At 37.2% G+C, this 20,072-nt stretch overlaps 2 long non-coding RNA genes across 4 annotated transcripts in view; one reads left to right on the forward strand and one right to left on the reverse strand.

The window, feature by feature from the left end:
* Nucleotides 1–20,072, reverse strand: part of LOC142406134 (uncharacterized) — a 108,426-nt gene that overhangs the window by 15,305 nt on the left and 73,049 nt on the right. The window contains exon 1 of one of the 3 annotated variants that reach the window (XR_012774455.1): nt 2,637–2,835. The exons of the other annotated variants lie outside the window; for them this stretch is intronic. This is a non-coding gene — a long non-coding RNA (uncharacterized LOC142406134). Of the gene's footprint in view, nt 1–2,636; nt 2,836–20,072 lie in introns of those variants that run through there. 3 annotated transcript variants of the gene reach the window in all.
* Nucleotides 1,671–5,052, forward strand: LOC142406142 (uncharacterized). The gene is made up of 3 exons (XR_012774460.1): nt 1,671–1,788; nt 2,731–2,807; nt 4,994–5,052. It is a non-coding gene; the product is annotated as an uncharacterized LOC142406142 (long non-coding RNA).

Here is a 20,072-nt window from a genome sequence, read left to right on the forward strand (position 1 = left end):
CTTTTGGCACCTTCCTTTGAATGTGAAAAAACTTGCACCATATGGTGGGACTACTGAAGAATGCCTAAAGGAACTATCTCTGCTGCTGAGATTGATCCTGTTATAACTGACATCATCCATTGCCCACTCAGAGGTAACAAGGGAGAGAGGAAAAAGCCTGTGGAGGAGACATTCTCTTTCTGTCCACAAGTATATTTGCCTCCTAACCAAGATTTTGAATAAAAATGAAATGTAAAGCAACATTTGGTAAATAAATGCACAGAAGAGTAACTTTTTTCCTCTGCTTTCTCTCTACCTCTTTTAATGACTCTGTCGTCACTATTACTCTGCTTAACACTTTGCCATTCTGCAGATCCCCCCTAAATAAGAAATTAGAAGATTTTAGAAGCCTGTTCCTGGATTCAACCATTTCCTGCTTCATCTGCTTACTCATCCTCTTTCACTGTAAATTATCTCCCTACATACACAAACATGCTCACTACCCCCTGCCTAAGCTCGATAATGTTATCATTAGCAGGGAGGGGAACAAGATGGGGAAAACTGAGTAATTACCATCCTTTATTAAATTATGCAGCATTAATTAGTTGACTGGGTAGCTCAGGGACTGCGTCTGCTCATATCGGAACGGTGATTTTCAGTTCAGAACGGCATCTGTTTCACAGCTTTAGAGCAACAACAACAAAAATTAATAATGTATGGATTATGTCACAAAAAGAGAGGTGCTGCATTCATCTGCCTCCCTGCCACTTGCACGTCAGAAATAAAGAGCAGACATCACTGTGCCACAAGCTCTGCAGGACCACAGAGCCTGAAATAAATTTTGTAATTTAGTTTGATAGCAAATGTGATATTTCTGATACATTTTAAGGGCAAGGGAGATTAATTTGCTTCCTAAAGACTGGTATTTTGTGATGGAGTTTTTTCACTTCTTGTGATGTTCAAGTTTATTTTGCTTGCTGTAAGAGGGAAAAAGATGGCTTTGACTGATCCTAGCATCAATTTGCAGTCAATCAAAACACATACCACTTTTATTTCTGCTGGACAGAAATTGTAGTATACAGCTTCTTGTCCTAAGAAGCACTGAATTCTCATGTATGAAAAATACCACCATGAGTTTCCTTTTGGTCTTGTAGTTTATAGGCCTGGATCTACAATTAGTGCTTATTGGTTCAAATGTGGCAAAGAACCTGGAAGTGAATCCTTTTGCTTTGGTTTCACGATGTCAATAATTACATGATGCAACACTAGGCATTTGCAGCAGCTGAAAAAGTAAGCTGCTGCAGCATCAAAAAACAGCTGGATTTTTTTCCTTCTAAAATACCAGCATGGGAAAATGTCTAGATGTCCCAAGGGGATTCTTAAGATCAGATTTTATTAAAATAAAAATATAAAAGGAAAATGTAAGTACTTTCAGCAATATTGTAATGCTTTTTCAGGTAAAGAAACACAATCTCATCAACTGTTATTACGTGATTTGCTGTTCATAAAAGCTATAATATATACTGTATATCTATACATATGTATACTTATACCTACACAAATATATATATACCTATACAACATATGCATATACAGGTAGAACATACAACTATATGTATATTGCAGCATACTGTAGTGGCAATGAATAAGGATGGAGCTGAGTAACCAGAAACAGAATGTACATCTTCCCCACTGTTGACAGAGCAGAACATAGTACCTCCCTGTCAGTCACCAGCCTTTCCAGGAATGGCTCCTGCCCTCCAGACCCCAGAGCTGCCAAGACTATCCAGTTACCTAATGAAAACACATGTAAGTTTTCCGTATTTATTTTGGCTCCTTTAAAAAGATAGCTTGTGAGTTTGCAGCTGCCAGAAATCAGTTTCCAGAAAGATCTTATTAAAAAAATGCAAGTGACTTTCACTTCACTTTCACTTCAGAATTCGGTTTTCTAATGTCAGCAGTAAGATGCACAGTGGATAAAATATTGAATACAGTTTCCCCTCAAAACAGCTGGGTGGGGAAATGGCTCTAGCAACTGAGAAAGTAAAACATGTTTTGCTTTGCTTTGGAAGGTTTGTTCTTGTAGACAATTTAAAATTATCCCACAACTTCCTTTCTTTCTATAAATTTTGAACGTGTTAGATTAACAAGCTGCTTTGATGCTTTCTCACCCTCCTCCCTGCCTGTCCCCTGCCTCTGGAGACAAATTTTAAATAAAGAATACAGCTTATAAGTAGGGTTAGTCCAGCTTGAGCTTGTTTCTTTCACACAGTTTCTTTCACAGAACCAAAACCTTTAAGGGAACCCACAGGCACTGTAACTTCAAGGCACACACAAGTCCTCGTTATTGTCAGAGGCCCCATTGCCCCTCATACAACCCCTATTAAGGAATCTGAATGCTGCCTCTGGCTCTTCCTTTTACATGCTAGTCAGCTTTCTGTTTAGCCAGGAAAAATAAAAGGAGTGAGAAATATGCAGAAATTCTGTAAGTTGTTTGCATTCCCCTGAAATATTTCTTTAGCTGAAGGGGATCAAATCAATGAAATATAATGAAACCATATGCTCATTATTTCAAAATAGAGCAGCTGCTTCAGGGAGTATTGAGAAGATTTATTAATTCTACCAGCACTGCTCATTAAATCTAGGTATCTCCATACCTGTCTTCCTCAACAAAAGCTCCTTGATAGCAAAATCACCCCTGTGGAGTTCAAACTGATGTTCATCTTGGCATTCTTCCCTGTATTCTTCCAGGGCAGAGAAGACAATATGCTGAGCTGATGCTGCTGGAGAAGTGGAAAAAATCATCTATGTGGAAAAAGCTATCTAGCGTGGGTACAGTTTGGAAGTGCCGTAAGAGGGATGTGTGTTGGCAAAGACTGATTCTGCCTGCTATGGACCATATGTGCATTTAATTGAGTTTGCAAGTTTCCAGGCAGAATGCCAAATGGACAGCCTACCATCTGATAAGAGTGATGAAGTTTTCCCCTCTTGTTCTCTCATAAGCTTTAGGTTCATAAAGATTCTGAGAAGTCAAAAAAATCTGTCCTTCTCCAGGACTGATACTGGGATGTGTAAGCAAGCAAGCAGATTTATTAGAGAAGACCAAAATATCAGATTTACTTAGAGGCTATGACTTCAACTGTAATACTGAATCTTGAGTAAAAAATATAAATGAATACTTATGCCACTCCAGCAGTATTATCTGAGTCACGATTACCTCCATGGTTTCGTCTTTGTTCTAAGGAGCAGGAGATAAATGAAGCGACTTACTTAAGCGAAGTTATAAAGTACAGGAGCTGGAACAGGCTCAGGGAAAGAATTAAGTGAGAGATTTTGCAAAACCAAAGCAGGGTGAGGGGCTGCGTTTGAACAGATGCTGCCAGCTCATTTCCAAATCTTAATATGGCCTGGGAACACCTTGTTCCAGGCATGATTGTATGTCTGCACTGATGAACAAGAGGTCAGGAGCCAGCTAAAGAGCTAGATGCCTGGTTACCTCTGTCGCCCAGCTATTAGCTTGCTTCTTGGCTCTGTTTTGGTGGGGTTCCACCTTCCTCCTGGGACTGGCTCTCCCTAAGCCTTATCTGCCACAGGGCAGACAGGGGACAAGCTGTGTGCAGTGCGGTCATGAGCGCTTCTCAGTGTGAATTATCCTTGTGGCATTTCCCCTTCTGGTCAGTACAGGCCTGCTGAACCTCATGGCAAGACCTGGAGGAAACATACTAATCATCCCCATGAAGACTGCTCAGCAGTCTTCATGACTAAAGGAATAAAATCCCCATAAATGGTGATTTTCATCCGTTTAATGTCTTGCTACAGTGTCTTCCATGAGAGAAAACCACACAGTCCTGCATCAAACTTGACTCATGAGAGTTTTTATTAGTGAAAATAAAGGGAATATAAAGACTGATGTTCTTTGTGCAGTGATGGTCAATTCTCAATGTTCAGCTGCTGGTTTAAAGAGCATTCCCAGAAGGTCCTTGGAGCAGGGTACATCAAACCCAGAGAATTCTCAAATGAAGTGGGAGGTGGTCACCACAGTAGGCATCTTCAGTGGTACATTCAAGTCTTCAGGGAGAGCTCCCTTTTATTCATAAGGTGTAAATTTGGCTATTTGGATGGCTGTACAGGAGCTGAAGTCTGCTGAATAACTCTCTCTTGTTGACAGATTGAATTTCAACCATAATCAAAATTTGCTGACAATACTAAAAATGAAACAGTAGTAAGGGAATCTAGACCCAGACTATAAAGTAGTCTGGAGAAACTAGAGAAGGGCAACCTGTGAACAACCACCAAAGCTTAGATTTTACAAAATACATAAAATCTCACATCTCAGGAGAGGGAGAAAATAAACAGCAGATGCACAAAACTAAAGGTCAAAGATAACTACAAAGCTGCACCTATTTAACTACCCTGAGTTTAGAGTTTATTTAAGTTGTGTCTCCTTGCAAGCTTCTACTAATATTCTAGTTTGATGTTGTCACCCAGTGTAAGTACAAGAGAACTGTGAAGCTGAGAAGGGAAGTTGCTCCTTGGCTGCTTTCACACCTTACACAGTGGTATGTGATTCAAAAGTATTGTAAAGCAATGGCTCAAAGCATCCTTGGTGTCTCTGTTATTCAGAGACATAGTTAATGCAGTAAAGTCCCTTGCTACTTACAGCTACATTTATGCTTTCAGAAGCAGAAAAAATCTGAAATAAACTAAAATTTTTAACCCTCTTGGCTTCAGGTATTTTTTTCTAGAGCACAAGAGAGCCATAACATAAAAACAGGAACAGAACTCTGTTTGCAGTGAACAGGAGTAAAATGAACATGGGTATAAAATGAAAAATGCAATGCATCCCTGAGAAGAAATAGTAGTGTGGGTACTTTTCACTATGCTCTTCTCACTGGGCATTTATTAGCCTGTGGCAGCTATATGGGGGGGCACAAATACAGTCATGCCTTCTTGCTTCTTAACTCTGTCCAAATAAGAGGAGTATACTCACAAAAAATCACGATTTTTTTCACAGATGTTTCCACTAGGCTTGGTTTCTATAGCACTGTCTGGGATTGCAGCAAAGCTCATGAACCTCTATACACCCATGGTCAAATGTCATTTTCTCTGTAAGTCATGTTCAAATAGATTTCTGCTTTTTAAGAAGAAAAATGTACCTTGTTCTCTTATAATTGTTATGACTGAAATATACTGCAGTCCAATTTTGACTGAGGTCAGTCTTTGACATAGACTTGTAAGAGTTTTTCCTATTAATTGGCACAGTAACTGAGAAACTGTAATGACTACCCCAACAGGTAACTAAGGAAGACCAAAGGAAAAGAAAAGCCCAGCAAACCACAGTTTTGTATCATCTGCTCCACAAAATAAGACAGAAAATGGGTTGCTTAATTATCTGGTCTGAGTCAAGTTACTTACCATTTCAACAGAATACAGAAAAATAGTGCCTTCTGCTACAAAAAGAGGGCACAAAGTGTTTCATGTGGCTGGGTTACTTACAGATGAGACCAATAGCTTAGTCTGGCATGAACTCTCTTAAGAATAGCCATTAGGAAAGAGACAGCAAAAAAGCAAAAGGAGTTTAAAGTTCATCTTTGTTATTTTGCTTGTGGACTACATTTGGTGTATTTCTCTGAGATCTTTGATTGACGGTAATAGCAATGGTCAGCCAGCAGCTATGTATGAAGGATAAGGGGTTTGAGAATACAGCAGGAGATTTCAAGAATCTCAGCTATATTTCATACTGATTATTCAACACAGTGGATATTTAGGTGATTTTTGGTGATCATGGATACATATCTGAAATGCCTTCAATGAAGGTAAAATGTGCATTATTCAGTGGAATTGAACAAATTTTATCCTGTTAAGTTCAGAAGTGTAAAGTTAATGGGATATCACATTGCGATAAAAAATATATTGGATTTCATTTTAGCTGTGCTTATGTTTAAGGAAATCATTGGTCATGTTGTCATTCCTTAGTTAATTTCAAACACATGCTGTGAATATAAAAATATCAAGAGTTTCTAATGAATTTATCTGAGTAATAATTCTTTATTTATTGGAGAGAGTTCATTGCTAGTAGGCTTTTTTTTCTTGCTTGACCTTTTATTTCTATACACCACCTTTCCTGTGTTTTGAAGAAAAATACAAGTTTGAATCCCTACAAGCCTTATTCCTAAAAATTACTTAGCCACTGAAAATATTAAAAACTAACAGAGGATTACGGATTGTAGCTTAAAAAAAAATTCCTGCTGATAAAAATCTAATATCAAAATTTTGTGCTAACAGTCATAAATTAGGGGTCTATTAAAAACACATTAACTTTGAATATAAATGTTTAGAAACACCTCTGAAACCTAAGATTACTGAGAAAGAGCAGGATACAGACAAGCACAGTAAGCCTGACATTTGTACATTGTTGAAAAGAAGGTATTCTTATTTGTTCAAAATGCTTCCTTTTTCCCCTCTACTTTATCTCAACACTCCTCTCTGAGATCATTCAATGTGAAAGTTAGTTTGCTGTCATTTATCTTGTTGGAAGTATTGAAGCTCAAGGTGCTACTGAACATGTTTAGAAAATTTCTAAGGTTGTAGAGGGCCTTTCCCACATTCTTTTCCCCCAAAGGGTATCTTCTCAATTTCTCATAATTATCCTAAAACAAAAACAGTTTTAAAATTATATTATAATAGATTTATGGAAAATATTCCCTCCCACTAGATCGCTACAAAATATTTATATTTATTTGATTTTTTTTGGCCAAATCCTTGTTTGACTCAATTTTCTTTACTCTGGAGGACTAGAGATTGAGAAATTGAAAGTTTCTAATGTACATCTAGTGCTAGATCATTCTGTTTTAACTCATTTCCCCTTTCTAAGTGATGAATGACACAGGTGACCTGGATCTGGGTAATGTACAAAAGAGCAGCACACAGTTTTCTATCCTGATGTTTTTCATGATATTTGATTTTCTGTAGGTGTAAAGAAGAGTTTGGTCTGACTTCAGGGCTGTCGTTTGGATTTCCACCATCTTCCCAATTCTTCTGGAAAAAAAAGTCACTTTTTCAATATAGAATTTTCAATATACAATATTCTTGTATTAAATGAAATTTGCTGTTTCATTATGGTTAGACTTAAAACATTTTTAAGTAAAAGAAAATATCAAGTTTAAAGTTTTTGAGCTTCCTGATTTATTGTATGTGTTTAGAATGGCAGGAGGAAGTGATCTAAGAGCAAATTGAAATTCTAAAACTAATTTTTTTTGCATTATGACAAAAAGTGAAATTTGGAATATAACTGTATTCTTTTTCTTTCACACAGTGCAGATGTACATGCTTTCAATTCTGAAGCATGCACCCTTGCAGTGACAGCCTAACAACTTATTACAGAGGGAATAACCCACATCTAGGCACAAGCTGTCTCTAGAACAGTAAGAAGTAACAACTGCTTATGGTATCCTCTTATTTCCCTCTCCTAGGTACTGTGCCTAGCACAAGCTGTAAAAGACTGATTATGGTGGTGTTGCATCTCATTCCCAGCAATTTTCAGAGACTTGTAAGTCCTCTCTTGTTTGTACTGTATGGTACTACAGTGTACAGTACTGCACACTGACGGCAGTAAACTAAAGAGGCTAGTGGAGAAGGTTTCTGCAGGATGCTGAGGATTTGTCCAGAACACAGTGGATCGAGCATAACCATACAGATCTGTGGTTTCAAGACCTTTTCCCAGTGGTACCCTGTCATATGCTTCTCGGGCTTATTGGATCATCTCATAATCCTGAATCTTCATGTAACTCTGGCTGTATCATCAATACCTTTGTCATTTCCCTTACTGCTGGATCACTTAGGCTGCATAATTGGACGCATTTCAAATCACTTTAGAATTTGAAAGCAAAAAATTTGAGAAAGCAAACCAAAGAATTTGCTTCCTTGCTGAAGCAAAGGAAGAAGAGAGAGATTTAAAATTATTTTAAAGAAAACATTAAGGTGGAAACATGTAAAATCTTATTTTATTTTCCATAACATGTCAACAACATTGAGTTAACATTTCCTCTATTGAGCCTCTATTCTTCATTTTTGAGATTTTAAACTCAGAACTGCTACAGAGGTAAAATTACTCATGCTTGTTATTGTATTATTTCCTTTTGAATCAGTTACGTACAAAGAAGTTTTATGACTGTTGAATTCCTGCCACTGGCTCTGTCTTCGTCTCAACCTGCCCACCTACTGAGAACTCTTTGAGCACTTTGCTCAAAGAATTTGCACAGATTGTGTATACAGGCAGATTTCAGATTGCCATCTCCAGATAGGCAGTTCTGACTTTGCACACCATGATAGCACATCCCTGATAGCATCAGATTCTCTGAAGTAGACTTATAACTGTGTTCTTGATTGCACAGACAAAAATGAACATATTTCTTGAGTGTATTTCACTTCTGCATTGTAAGAGTCACTCCTCTGGTCATCTAGCTCTTGGTAGGCGATCATCTTCAGGCTGCAGGAGATGTTAGTATTGTTTTAACACGTTAGAGCAAGCCGCTTTGAAAATAAAGACAAAGTGTCAAACAGTTTCTAGGAAAGAGGGAGATGGGAATATTTTGGTAGGGTAAAAAATAGAACAGAAGTGTGGAGAATTGGCAGAAGGGCAGTGAACAACTCTACATTCAAGCCCAGCTGCTTACGACAAAACCACTCCTACAAGAGAGTTTGACTAGAGACATGCATGCATCTCCTAGGTGAGGTGTGCATATACTGTAAGGAGAGTTAGGGGAATATGGGCACACATGTGCTGCAGAGTAGCCAGTGTAGATGAATCCTGTCCCCCCTACCATGGTTCCTGCACGTTGCTGCAAGTCTCTTCCTATTGCTGCTTTTCTTTCCACAACGTGATGCTGGAGTGCAGAATTGGAGGTTAAAAGGACAACCTCATGGCTGTAGTGATGCAATCTGGTAAAAGAGTCTCTGCTGCTGAAGAAAGGTTTTGCATTTCTTCTCTAAGAATTTAGAGTGATTTTATACTATCCATGTCTTATTCTTAGGTCTTCTGATTTGATTTGAAGTAAGCCATGAGATTTTTTCATTTTTATTTTATTTTTGGTGTATATATTTTACTTAGCAAACAAGAAGCAATTATGTCATCAACCTTCCCCACAGACCATAATTTTCTTTAGCATCTGGCTGCATCTAGAACAACAATAACGAAAGAAACCAAGGAAAAAAAAATAGAATGTCTAGATAATGAACAAAAACTCTAAGGCTTAGGTGAGGTCATTTCTAACTGAGGTATGGTTGAACACTTGTTTTAGTAGTACTATATCTGTGATTTTTAACTTAATATGAAAGCTCTTACCATCAGCATAGGTCAATTGTACATGTTTTTTTGAGAAAAAATATATAGAAAATAAATGGAATCTCTGGAGAAAACAGATTATGTAAGCCAGAATGTGTCCTGAACAAACTCTTTGGTGATATATACAAAAAACCACATTATCTTTAATAGCTCTAAGTGATTTGGACATTGGATTTATGAAATACTCATGTCAACAGCATAGAACATAGTGCCAGGTAATGGATCAATACAAAAGCAGAATAAGAAATCTTGAATCATTATCAAACTTCTTACTGCTTTTAGATCTTATTTGCTGATTCCCTTTGAAGCCTTGATTGAGTTTGATGCTGTTTAATTTATGAATTATGATATAATCATAGTTCATAATGTTGTAAAAATTGGGAAAATAAGTGGTGCATAAGTGAAGGAAAATAAGTTTCTTTTCTTCTTTCTTCCCTTCTGCTATTTCACTGTGGTTTGTCTATTGCAATGAAAATATTAGGCAGTTTAAAAAAAAAGTTTCAATGTTTTTATGGACTATTCATAGCATAGCAACAACATTTGTTTAGGAGTCTAAAAATATTTTTAAAATGCATACTTTGAATTTTGTACTAAAAGTTGAAGAGCAAGAGAACATATGGTCAGGCACTTTATGAGTCTTTAGGCTGCTAACTGCTAAAATTGCATACAGAATCAAATGTGCACAGATAAAATCTTACTAAACAGTTTAAAAATGCAAGCAATGAGTACTTGTAACAGCCCTTGATACACAACAGAATGGTAAAAGAGAAAACATACACCAGCCTTTTAATTATTTATAAATTTTTAGAGGCAGATTTATTTATAATCTTGATGTAAATGGAATTAAAAAATTATTTTATCTGCCCCTATTGTGAAAGAGGGCAAATCATCAGGAACTACCTTCTAGTTTTTCCACCACTACTGCATCAACTGGAGGATTATTTGGCAGTAGATTTTTTTGTTTCTTTTGTGCCTTGGGTATTCAAAGTGTCAGAGCAGGGGAAAAAGAAAGTTAAAAAAAAGTTAAGTATTACAGCAGGACCCAAGAAGTCTGGATACTGCCACAGATTATCTGTGTGATCTTGAACAAATAATTTAAACTCCTTTCCCTCTGAAACAAGACAATAGTACTTTCTTACTGTAGAGTGATGTTATGAGCTGATTTGACTGTGTGGTAATGAGGGATAACATTGATTTCTTTACAGGTGAAAAATGTTTTATTGGAGTATCATAATTCTGGAAGACACACATTTCTTCAAGTTCATAACCAGATATTAAATATTTCAAGAGTGTTACTTTAAGTAGAAAATGAGCTTTAATCTATAGATTTTTTTTTCATACAGGCTGCATTTGCCACAATGTTATTGTTATTTTTATTCTTATTATTAATCCGGTCAACTCAGTTTCTGCTATGAACAGCTGGCAATTTTAAGATAAAATTATCCAGCTGAATGAATGCAGAGATGGGACAATATCACAATTCGGAATCAATACTTGTATTTAATCTAAGGGTTGGTCAGTGCTAAAAGGTGTTGTGATGTTTCATCTATCTGCAGTAGATGCATTGTTTGTTTATGTGCTGTGATTTGTTGCTGGAGAAGAAGGCTGTTAATAGCAACCATCATTTAAACTGGTTAATTAAAAGATAACCAAATTAATTTTAATCCTAAAGGCTAAAGTGGTTATAGGCTTTGGTTTCCTTTTGAGGCTCTTTAGGGCAAGACGGGAAATGAAGAGGATTGGGTTTTGCTAATGAATATTCACACAGCTAGGAAGCTGGAAAATGGTCTGTATTGAAGGGAACCAGAAGCTATAAAGCAACTATAGCGTTGCTCTGTAGCAACAAATGCCACTGTGTTAGAACAGCTGCAGATATTTTGAAACAGTAAAACTACCTATAAACTGGGCATTTTGGCCTTCAGTTCCACAATTCTTTTCAGCTCTTAGCATTTCTTCTTAGACCAATTATTTCCTTTTGTTAACCTCACATGAAGAAGCAAAGCCACACAAGCAGACACATTCAGTCCCATAATCTCATTCCTTTCCTTGATTCTTTTTCTTTTTTTCATGATCTGTTCTTCCTTCCAAGTCTTTGCATCATCACTCACATCAGCTAGCTGCTTCCTTGGCACAACCCCTGAAACACATACTTTGGATGTCAGCATTTCCCAGCAGCTTTATGACAAAATAAACTGGTTGGGGTTTTTTTTCCCCTTTTTATCTAATTCCACTATAATATGCAATAGAGCAGAAAGATAAAAAGCCACTTATATGCACTCTTCAGATATGGCATTTTAATCACCTTCTGAGCATCAAGAACAATCTTATTAAGGCAAAAAAACAGGATGCACTTTATTAGGAAAATATTCCTAAACCGGTGCTTTGCAAAGCAAGGGTTGCAACCCCAAGAGAGGCCATGACAGACCACAGTAGAGGACCCACTAGGGATTTCATTTTTTATGTTGTTTAAATGAATGTTACAGATTATATAAAACAACTGTAATGCGACACACAATCCCTGTCCTCTTATAGAAGGGAATCACGTGGAACATGAAGTCATACTAAAAAAAAAATTTAAAAAATTAAAAGCTGCAATAGTAGACTTGCCCAATATTTTAATTTTTAAAGTATCACAGAATATATCTGACTTAATATTATTTTATTGAATTGACAAAATTTTCTTACATGGATTCAGAAACCATGAGCCCAACGTTGCATGAATCGAACCATCAGGCATATGTATACCACAAGACGATCCCTCCAGTTTTTACTGATCCTGTACTGAAAGACTGAATAAAATCTAGCTGGAAAAAATACTAACTTGAGAGACAAATTCAAGAATATTTCTATTTCCATATTCGTCAAAATCAAGAATAGGCTATTCCAGGTATAACAACCTGATCAACCAAATTGTTATTAGACTGATGAAGGCACGGATGTCAAGACCATCTTTTCACGTCTATATTCGCATGGGTTCTACTCCCCAGGAAAAGAATCACAGTGCCTGTACAGTACAGAAAATAGACAATGGGCAAGAGCAAAGGCTGTGTTGAATGTACCTGATCAATGAAACATGGTGGCAACACTTAAGCCATGAGACAGCTGTGCCTCACAGTATGTTGCCGCATCCTGGTCTTCTTATCACTCTGATCAGGGGGCTTTTTGGCAGGCACAGAAACTGTCTTCCAGCCCACGTATCTAGAATTCCTTCCCAGAGAAACCAAAGCACAGAGTGAGGAAGAAAGGGGAGGGTGGGGAGCAGTTGTGAAAGTCATGTCCAGACCTGGAGCAAAGCCATGGCTTAGGTATATTCCTGTACCTCAGAGCAGAAATATTGCTAGATCTAAAATTAAGGTAATGGATGCCTAAGCAGTGATATACTCTGGTATGGAAAAGAAAAAAAAGTTCTGGGAAGGGATAGTCAGACTGCTTCCTGTCACTTACTGTCATGAATCATTTGCATGGAGTATTGCATCTGAAAAGCTGCTTCGGATTTTAGAAATCCAGTGTGATCTCTGACGTTCCAGCCAGCTTAGTATCATGATTTTTGATAGGATGTACAGATCATTCAGAAATAGGTGAAAAAGGGGCTAACTCTTGCTCCATTTGATCTGTTTCTCTATCTGCTATGTGTAAATAGAGAGCTACATAAACATCAGAGCTATCTGCAATTGCAAAAGTCACCTGGGAGTTGGAGTTCTTGAGGGAAAGCCAAAGACTGGTACAGTGAAAAGCCAAAAGAATTGAAAAGAAGAATGAAGCTGGTAACTTAACAGAGTCTTTTCTTCCTTCTTTTTCAGGAAGGAAATGTCAGCACAAATCACACTCTTGGGCTTCCTATTTATTTCCTTGAGTCGTTTATATCATTCACCTGTAATATGCAAAACAGAAAGGAAAGACAGTAAATTAAAACCCGAGAACATATTCTAGCTTAATTTTCTCCAGAATAAATCTAGGTTTTGCTAACTAAAGACACCTTGGAAACTAAACCAACACATGGTAAATAGATAAATTCAGAATCTGGGGATTAGTTTTAGAGATGTACTGCTATTCTGAAACAAAATGTTAATGCAGACACAACCACTGACTCCTGCCATCCCCTGTCCCAGAGCAAGTGCTACATAGACTATGTTGTGCTAGCAATTAAAACTCTTAGTCATCAAATAAAAACTGTCACCATTTTTCAGGGGAAGATAACAGGATGAGCTTTAAACTAATTAAGGACATTTGATTTTAAAATTGTGAAGACTGGATGTGGGCTAGAAGAAGGAAAATAGAATGCTAAACCAATGACTGTGTTTAGCAAACAAGATGAATCATTGTGACCTCTTTGAAGCACCTTGAAAACTGTGGCAAATGAAAATGATGGGATAAATAGGATGATATTTTTTTAATCTTTGCCTGCACAATAAATTATAAATCCTGGTATAATTTTTCCGTATGTAAGGAGAATTCATTAAAAAGGGGTTTACACTGAATGGTAAACATGGTTTACCCTAAAACTTCTGAAGGTCTTCTGCAGCCTTTAACCCTGAACCTGTGGGATAGATCCATTCACATAACTAAGGATATACAGACTGTTTTTGATCTGTTCTGCAGCTGATAGAGAAGTGAAACACATTTGGTACTTTCTGGACTGGCAACATGCAGTTGGATTAGGGTAGAGTCTGATCATAATCAGCCAGTGTACCAGCAAAGTGTGAGCCATCTGCCTCTATTTTAATATGCTGACCCATATTATCTTACTGTTAGGCTTCACAAATTCCAGTTGCTTACCTTAGCTATGTGGTAGATTTATCTGGAAATCAGGAGAAAACAAACAGCCAGTAGTTCAAATAAGATGCCCAGAAAAACAAATCATTATTGCATCAAAGGAACATATTTCCACGTATCTGGAGTGGAGCCCACTTGAAAGCAAACAGAAGCTGAGTAATTCTGTGGCGAATGACTCACTGGCACAGAAGGGACCTACCAACTATTTGTCAAACTGATGCTGAGAAGAGGAAGTTAAAAGAGAAAGGCAAGTAGAAAAGATATGTTGGTAGAGATACTGAAATAATTTGTGAGAATATTCTACCTTAATATGAGTGACAGTGAAAGCTATTTCTGATTAGTTAAATGACCCATGCTCCTTCTGGGTTGTAGCTTTTAGACACCTGCTTGATAGGACCAAAGGCATGGCTAGATTTGTCTGGTGGGTAGGGCCAGCACTAGCAGAAGGCAAGCCACAGGTGCTGGCAAGCTTGTGCCAGATTTCCAGGTGGAAGCCAAGAGCCAAAGTTAGGAGATGAAAACATAGCAGTTATTAGGAACACAAGCCAGGAGTCAAGAGCTGGGCAGAGGAGCAAAACAAGTGTAAGAAGCTGAAGTTAAAATATATGAAAAAGAGCCATATAGAAAAGTAAGAAAAAGAGACTAGCTTCAGTCAAGAAAAAAAAAAGAAAAAAGAATAATTAAAGAAAAAAAAGAAAAAAGGAAAAAAGAAAAAAGAATAAAGCTTCAGAATCAAATATTTTGAAAGCTCAGACCTTCCAGATGGGGCCATCACTGCGCAGAATCGATCAGGGAAGGAAGCTTGCCCCTAATCCACAGTCAGTGGTCAAGACAAGAGTTATTTAATCATATTGGCTAACAGTCAAAAGAGAAATCTTTGCCCATCTGTAGTAATGAAGAGTAACACAACAAAACACCTTCTGCATTTTGTGTCCACTGGAAAAAAAGTAGTCGCCATGCTTCCTGTCTTGAAGTTTGTATCTGTCTTACCTATGACTTGAATTACAATAACGTTATTGGGCATGACATTAAGCTGGTGCCTCACTGTGAAAAATGAAGTAAAATCAACACTGTCCCAATCAATAGGTACAGGAGAAATCAGAAAAAAAGAATAGTGGATAAAGTCACTAATCCCATTTTACAGACATGGAACTGAAGCACATGTGAATTTCCACAGTCACAGAGGATATCTGTGGCAGAACTAGAATGAAGGTGAGGTCTCCTGCATGTGAGGAAGCAGGTGTTAATACTACTGTCAAATTGTCTCTTTTTGAGACTGTTATTTTCCAGTCATCGGGATATTTATGTTGCGGTTGATAAAAGAAGGCAGTGATACCAGAAGATATCTCCTCTTGGGATTATATGGGGAACATGCTAAGCATGCTGAAGTCAAGCTCCCTTTTCTCACCCTGAAATGGACAGCAATGCAGAGCAGTGCTTGTGATCCTCTGATTTGTTTACCAGACCCCTGTAAGGTGGAATGAGGAGGAGCAAGAAACAACTACAATTTTATGGGTACATCATATTAGCTAGGAGATCTTACAAATTAAAATCCTCTGTTCCGTTTTGGAAGGGAAAACTGAAAAGCACAGACACAACTAGAGAAAATAAAATAAAATAGATTATTTTGTGTAGCATAAATTATTCTACAGAAAAGAGTAACAAACAGGTGTTACAGGATTCTGGGTTTTTTTCTTTTTTTTTTTTTGTTGGGTTTGGTGGTGGTGGTGGTTTTATTTTGTTCTGTTTTGTTTTGGTTTGGTTGTTAATTTGCGTTATCTCATGACTTCACTTCCTTGATCTGATCCCAACTCCCTAAAGAAAGGACCAGACATAAGCATCTTTGTATACTGAGCTTAGCAGGTCAGCACTGGTAACAGAATCTGCAGTGAACCAGATATGCTCTGTTAAATGCTTCTTGCCATTTTATGAGTCCCTGTGAAGCAACCCTTAAGGCTATTGAAGCTGCAACAGGCATATTGCTCTTATTGCTCTTTATTTTATTATGAAGTATTAAAACAATATTTTATCATGAAGTATTAAAACAATATTTTATCAGGATCCAATAAAATATACATCTTTCACTTTGTGAATCTTGAAACTGTTAAAAGAGTAAAAGAACTGTTAGCTTACCAGCTGTCAATCCAATCCCTGGCTAATAAATTAGCTTCATTCATTTTATGGCAGCGCTTTTGTGTTGCAGGGATTATAGCTGCTGCAAGGACAGTGTAAATATAATTGTAAGTAACCATCTCCCCTGATGGAAACTCAGTAGAGATAAACAAATACATTTTTTTTAAAAATTATACAAAACATAAAAGAAGAAGAGAAAACAGAGAAGAAAAAAAATGTATTTCTGCTGCTAGAGTGTTCGATGATGTCAGGGGTTGATCAGCAGTAACGGAGCCAGGTAGCCAGGATGTGAGCCGAGAAACATTCTTCCTCCAAATAAAACATAAGCCAAATGGAGACAGTAACTCACTCAGCCAATAAGGTAGAAATAATGTCAAGGAAAGCACAGAGCTAGAGGTACACTTAATATTCTGTCAGGAGGATCTGGGCCAGGGAAATTGTCTTCAGTTATCAATGGTGGAAGTCAACTCATCTAGCTTTAGCTGTTTGAAAGTTTAGAAGCTTTCTGTCTTTGCTTCCTCTGTAGTCAAGAAAAAGAAAGAGAAGGAAGTGCCTCCATCGAGGAAGGTCATTCTATCTATCCGGTAAGATTATTTTAAGATTAAATTATATGTTTATTGAGCGCCTCTCTCTCCATTGTATGTAGGAGTAGTTGACAAAACTACCTCAGACTAGATCACTAACTTTAAGATGACTAAAACTAGATGAGCGGACTCCTGGTGTTCACAGCTGCAAGCCGTAAGTATACGGGAGCTTTCCACCGTAGGATATACAAACAACTGAAAAATGGTGAGGTACAAAATGACCACAGCTTGCCCCATGGTCAGCGCTCTCTCTACCTCTCTCAGATCACAGGAGGACAAGAGTCAGCCCACTGAAGCAGGGCCTCAGTGTTACTCACTGACTTATTACTGATGGCAGCCAATGCCAACTGCCTCGGAGAATGGTGTCCCTTTTAGAAAAGCTTTTCTACCTTCCTCTGAGCATTAGCCCTGCTTCTATGCCACCTGGAAGATAATTTTTTTCTTCTACGGACAGACCCAGAAACTCACTTTTCAGGACAGTATCAAACCCAGCGGGAAAGAGGGAAAATATATGGTAGTTCTCAGTTTCTGAAGTTACTTTACGGTAAATGTTAGTAGTTAGCCTGGGGTGAAGCATGAATGAGCCTGGTAGTCAGAGCACACATTCTGGAAGTGGGACTTGCAGAGACCAGCCCCTGCTCTCAAGGATCATTTTCTACAGAATGAATCTGTTTCATCAAGAAAGCATGAGCAGCCTTCTCCCTTTCCTCTCTCCATGGCACAGAGACCAGTGAACACTACTGGAAGTTAGGAAACTGTACGGTCAAATCCTGATCCCACCAAAACTGTGGACAAGAAGTATTTGCTTTTTTGCTAACTTTGTTAATCAGCTGCTTCTGCTTCCACTGTAACATTTAACAAGAAAAAAAATTTGCTTTTTATTTCTCTTTCCACTTCTGTAGCTAAATAAAATAAGCAGTTATGTGTCCCACCTCAGTTTTGTCCCTTCCTCTTTCCCCATGTATATAGCCAATGATTACACTTATCCTCAGCCCCAGGAAAAACACAAAATTCATCCTCTTCTGTGCAGGAGACAAACAAGGGCGAAAGATGGCATTTTGATTTCAACTCGGATGTTACTCTGAGTACTACATTTGCTGAGAAATCCTGACTTCACTGAAGGAAATGGAAAAAAATACCGTTTGGTTCAAGGTGCCTGACAGTGCAGTGTTATTTATGCAATTTAAGCTTGTGAAATAATATAAAAGGATAATTTCCAAATTGTGCCTTCCTGTTCTCATTGTTGCACAGCTGCTAAAATGTTTGATGGAAAACACATTAGATAGTATTTGCCATTTTAAAATTGACCAGATGAAAGACGGCATGAAAGCCTGTAACTTTTGCTTCACCACCCATGCAGTACACACCACATCTACCATTTTCTTTCTCTGTGAGAAATGGTCTTCTGAACTTATTTGAGGGACGATGATACCTTTGTAAAAATGAAGCTGTAAGATGGCATGAGGGGTATATATATTTCTCAGAATGTATTTATCAAAGTTAGTTGGTTTTGTAATAATAATTTTGTAAAGAGAACTTAAATTTAAATACATGTGGATGACAATTATTTTGACATGCATTGGGACTACTTCAAGGATCATACAAGGAGTTTAAGAAAACCTGAAATCAAAAGAAGAGTCTCTGTCAGTATGGACAATATTGATGTCAGACCCTAGCTGTCAAAAATTAGTAAAGGAACACAGGCAATGATAGATCTAGTAAGTTTGAGTGGATATAATTCTGTAATTATGCTGTAAAATAGCTCTCTATGGACACAACAGTACAATTGGAAAATTCTGTTCCCTTCATAGAATTCATTAAAGGTTTGTTTTCTCTTTTTTATTTCTTTTTCTCTTTTTTGAGCATTGGCTACAGCTGTCTTCACCATCATCCTCTCCTTGTATGCCTGTTTGGCAGCTAATTAAGACTTTCATGCTGAAATATTCACAATATCACCAGTATCCGTGAATATGATTATGTAGTCATCTTGCATAATTTATCTTTTTTTACTCTAGGAATTCTTAAAGTGGATCAACTAGTGTTTAGGATCTCTGTAATGGTGACAAATGAGCCAACCAAATTATCCTTCCTAATATACCTTGCAAATTAAGTATTATATGTAGAATAACTGTAGAAACAATACCTATGTTCACATGCAAAAGTAGAAATGGCATTATGCTCTATTCAGTGTACTCAGCGTAGAAATTCTAATAATAAACAAGTAACTGAATTTGAACAATTGGAATAATTGAGAATATGAACACTGAGATGTGAAGAACATGCTTTTTTCAAACAAGTATTTATTTCTAATGAGATAAACTATTTAAAATAGACCTGGATTAAGATCCAAGTCCAAGCAGTTTCAAGAGAAATATGAACCTTCCCCTTCAGATTGAGTTAATTTCCAATTATAAAGTCTTATGCAGAACAGAAACTCAGCTAGCAAATCAATATAATTATCAAGTGGAGAGCAAGTGAAAAGTAGAAAGTGCCGCTGTTTACTTCAGAAGTTTCCATTCTGTGGCTTGATGTGTACATATATATTACACATAGAGACTCATATTTGGAAGGCTGAAGGTGTCTTTATCCAAAATAGGAAAATAAGACCCAGAGAAATAAGACTCTGAATTTTTAGTTCTTTTTAAAGGTTCAGAATTAAGTCTTACCTAAGTCTGCTTTAACTACTAAATCCTCTTTTGGACCTAGCTGAAAGTTACTAGAGTTACTGAAATAACTAAAGTTATTTCAAGTTACTAGAACTGTCAGAAAACAAGGCCAAAATCAAGAATATTGGTTCAACGACAGAGATATTTACAGTTCACACTGACCTTATATGTATGTAAGTAAAAAATATTGAAGGTAGGATTCACGTTATTATAGCAGAATATAAAATTGTACTCATGAGGGTTGACCTCACTGTAGCTCTCAAGGTGAAACAAAAATTGAAATTGCCAACAAACATATTACAGGTAGTGATTAAGTGGCTTTTTATACACTCTTGGGAACATTGGGACAGACAGTTCTGATGGGAAAGACATGATTACTTCTGATTACACTGTACTATCCCACTGCAGAGGTCTGATACCAGATTTCAGTGGAAAAATAGTTACAATAAAGATGTGAAGTATATATCATGCAACCATCATAAGTATCCACAGCTACAATGAAACTGAGTTACATATCATGACAAATTACACATGGGATGTCCCTTTGAAAGGTTATTTTTATACTTCCTTCATTTAAGCCATAGATATAAAGGT

The sequence above is a fragment of the Mycteria americana genome, chromosome 1 (assembly GCF_035582795.1).
Source record: "Mycteria americana isolate JAX WOST 10 ecotype Jacksonville Zoo and Gardens chromosome 1, USCA_MyAme_1.0, whole genome shotgun sequence".
Taxonomy (NCBI): Eukaryota; Metazoa; Chordata; class Aves; order Ciconiiformes; family Ciconiidae; genus Mycteria; species Mycteria americana.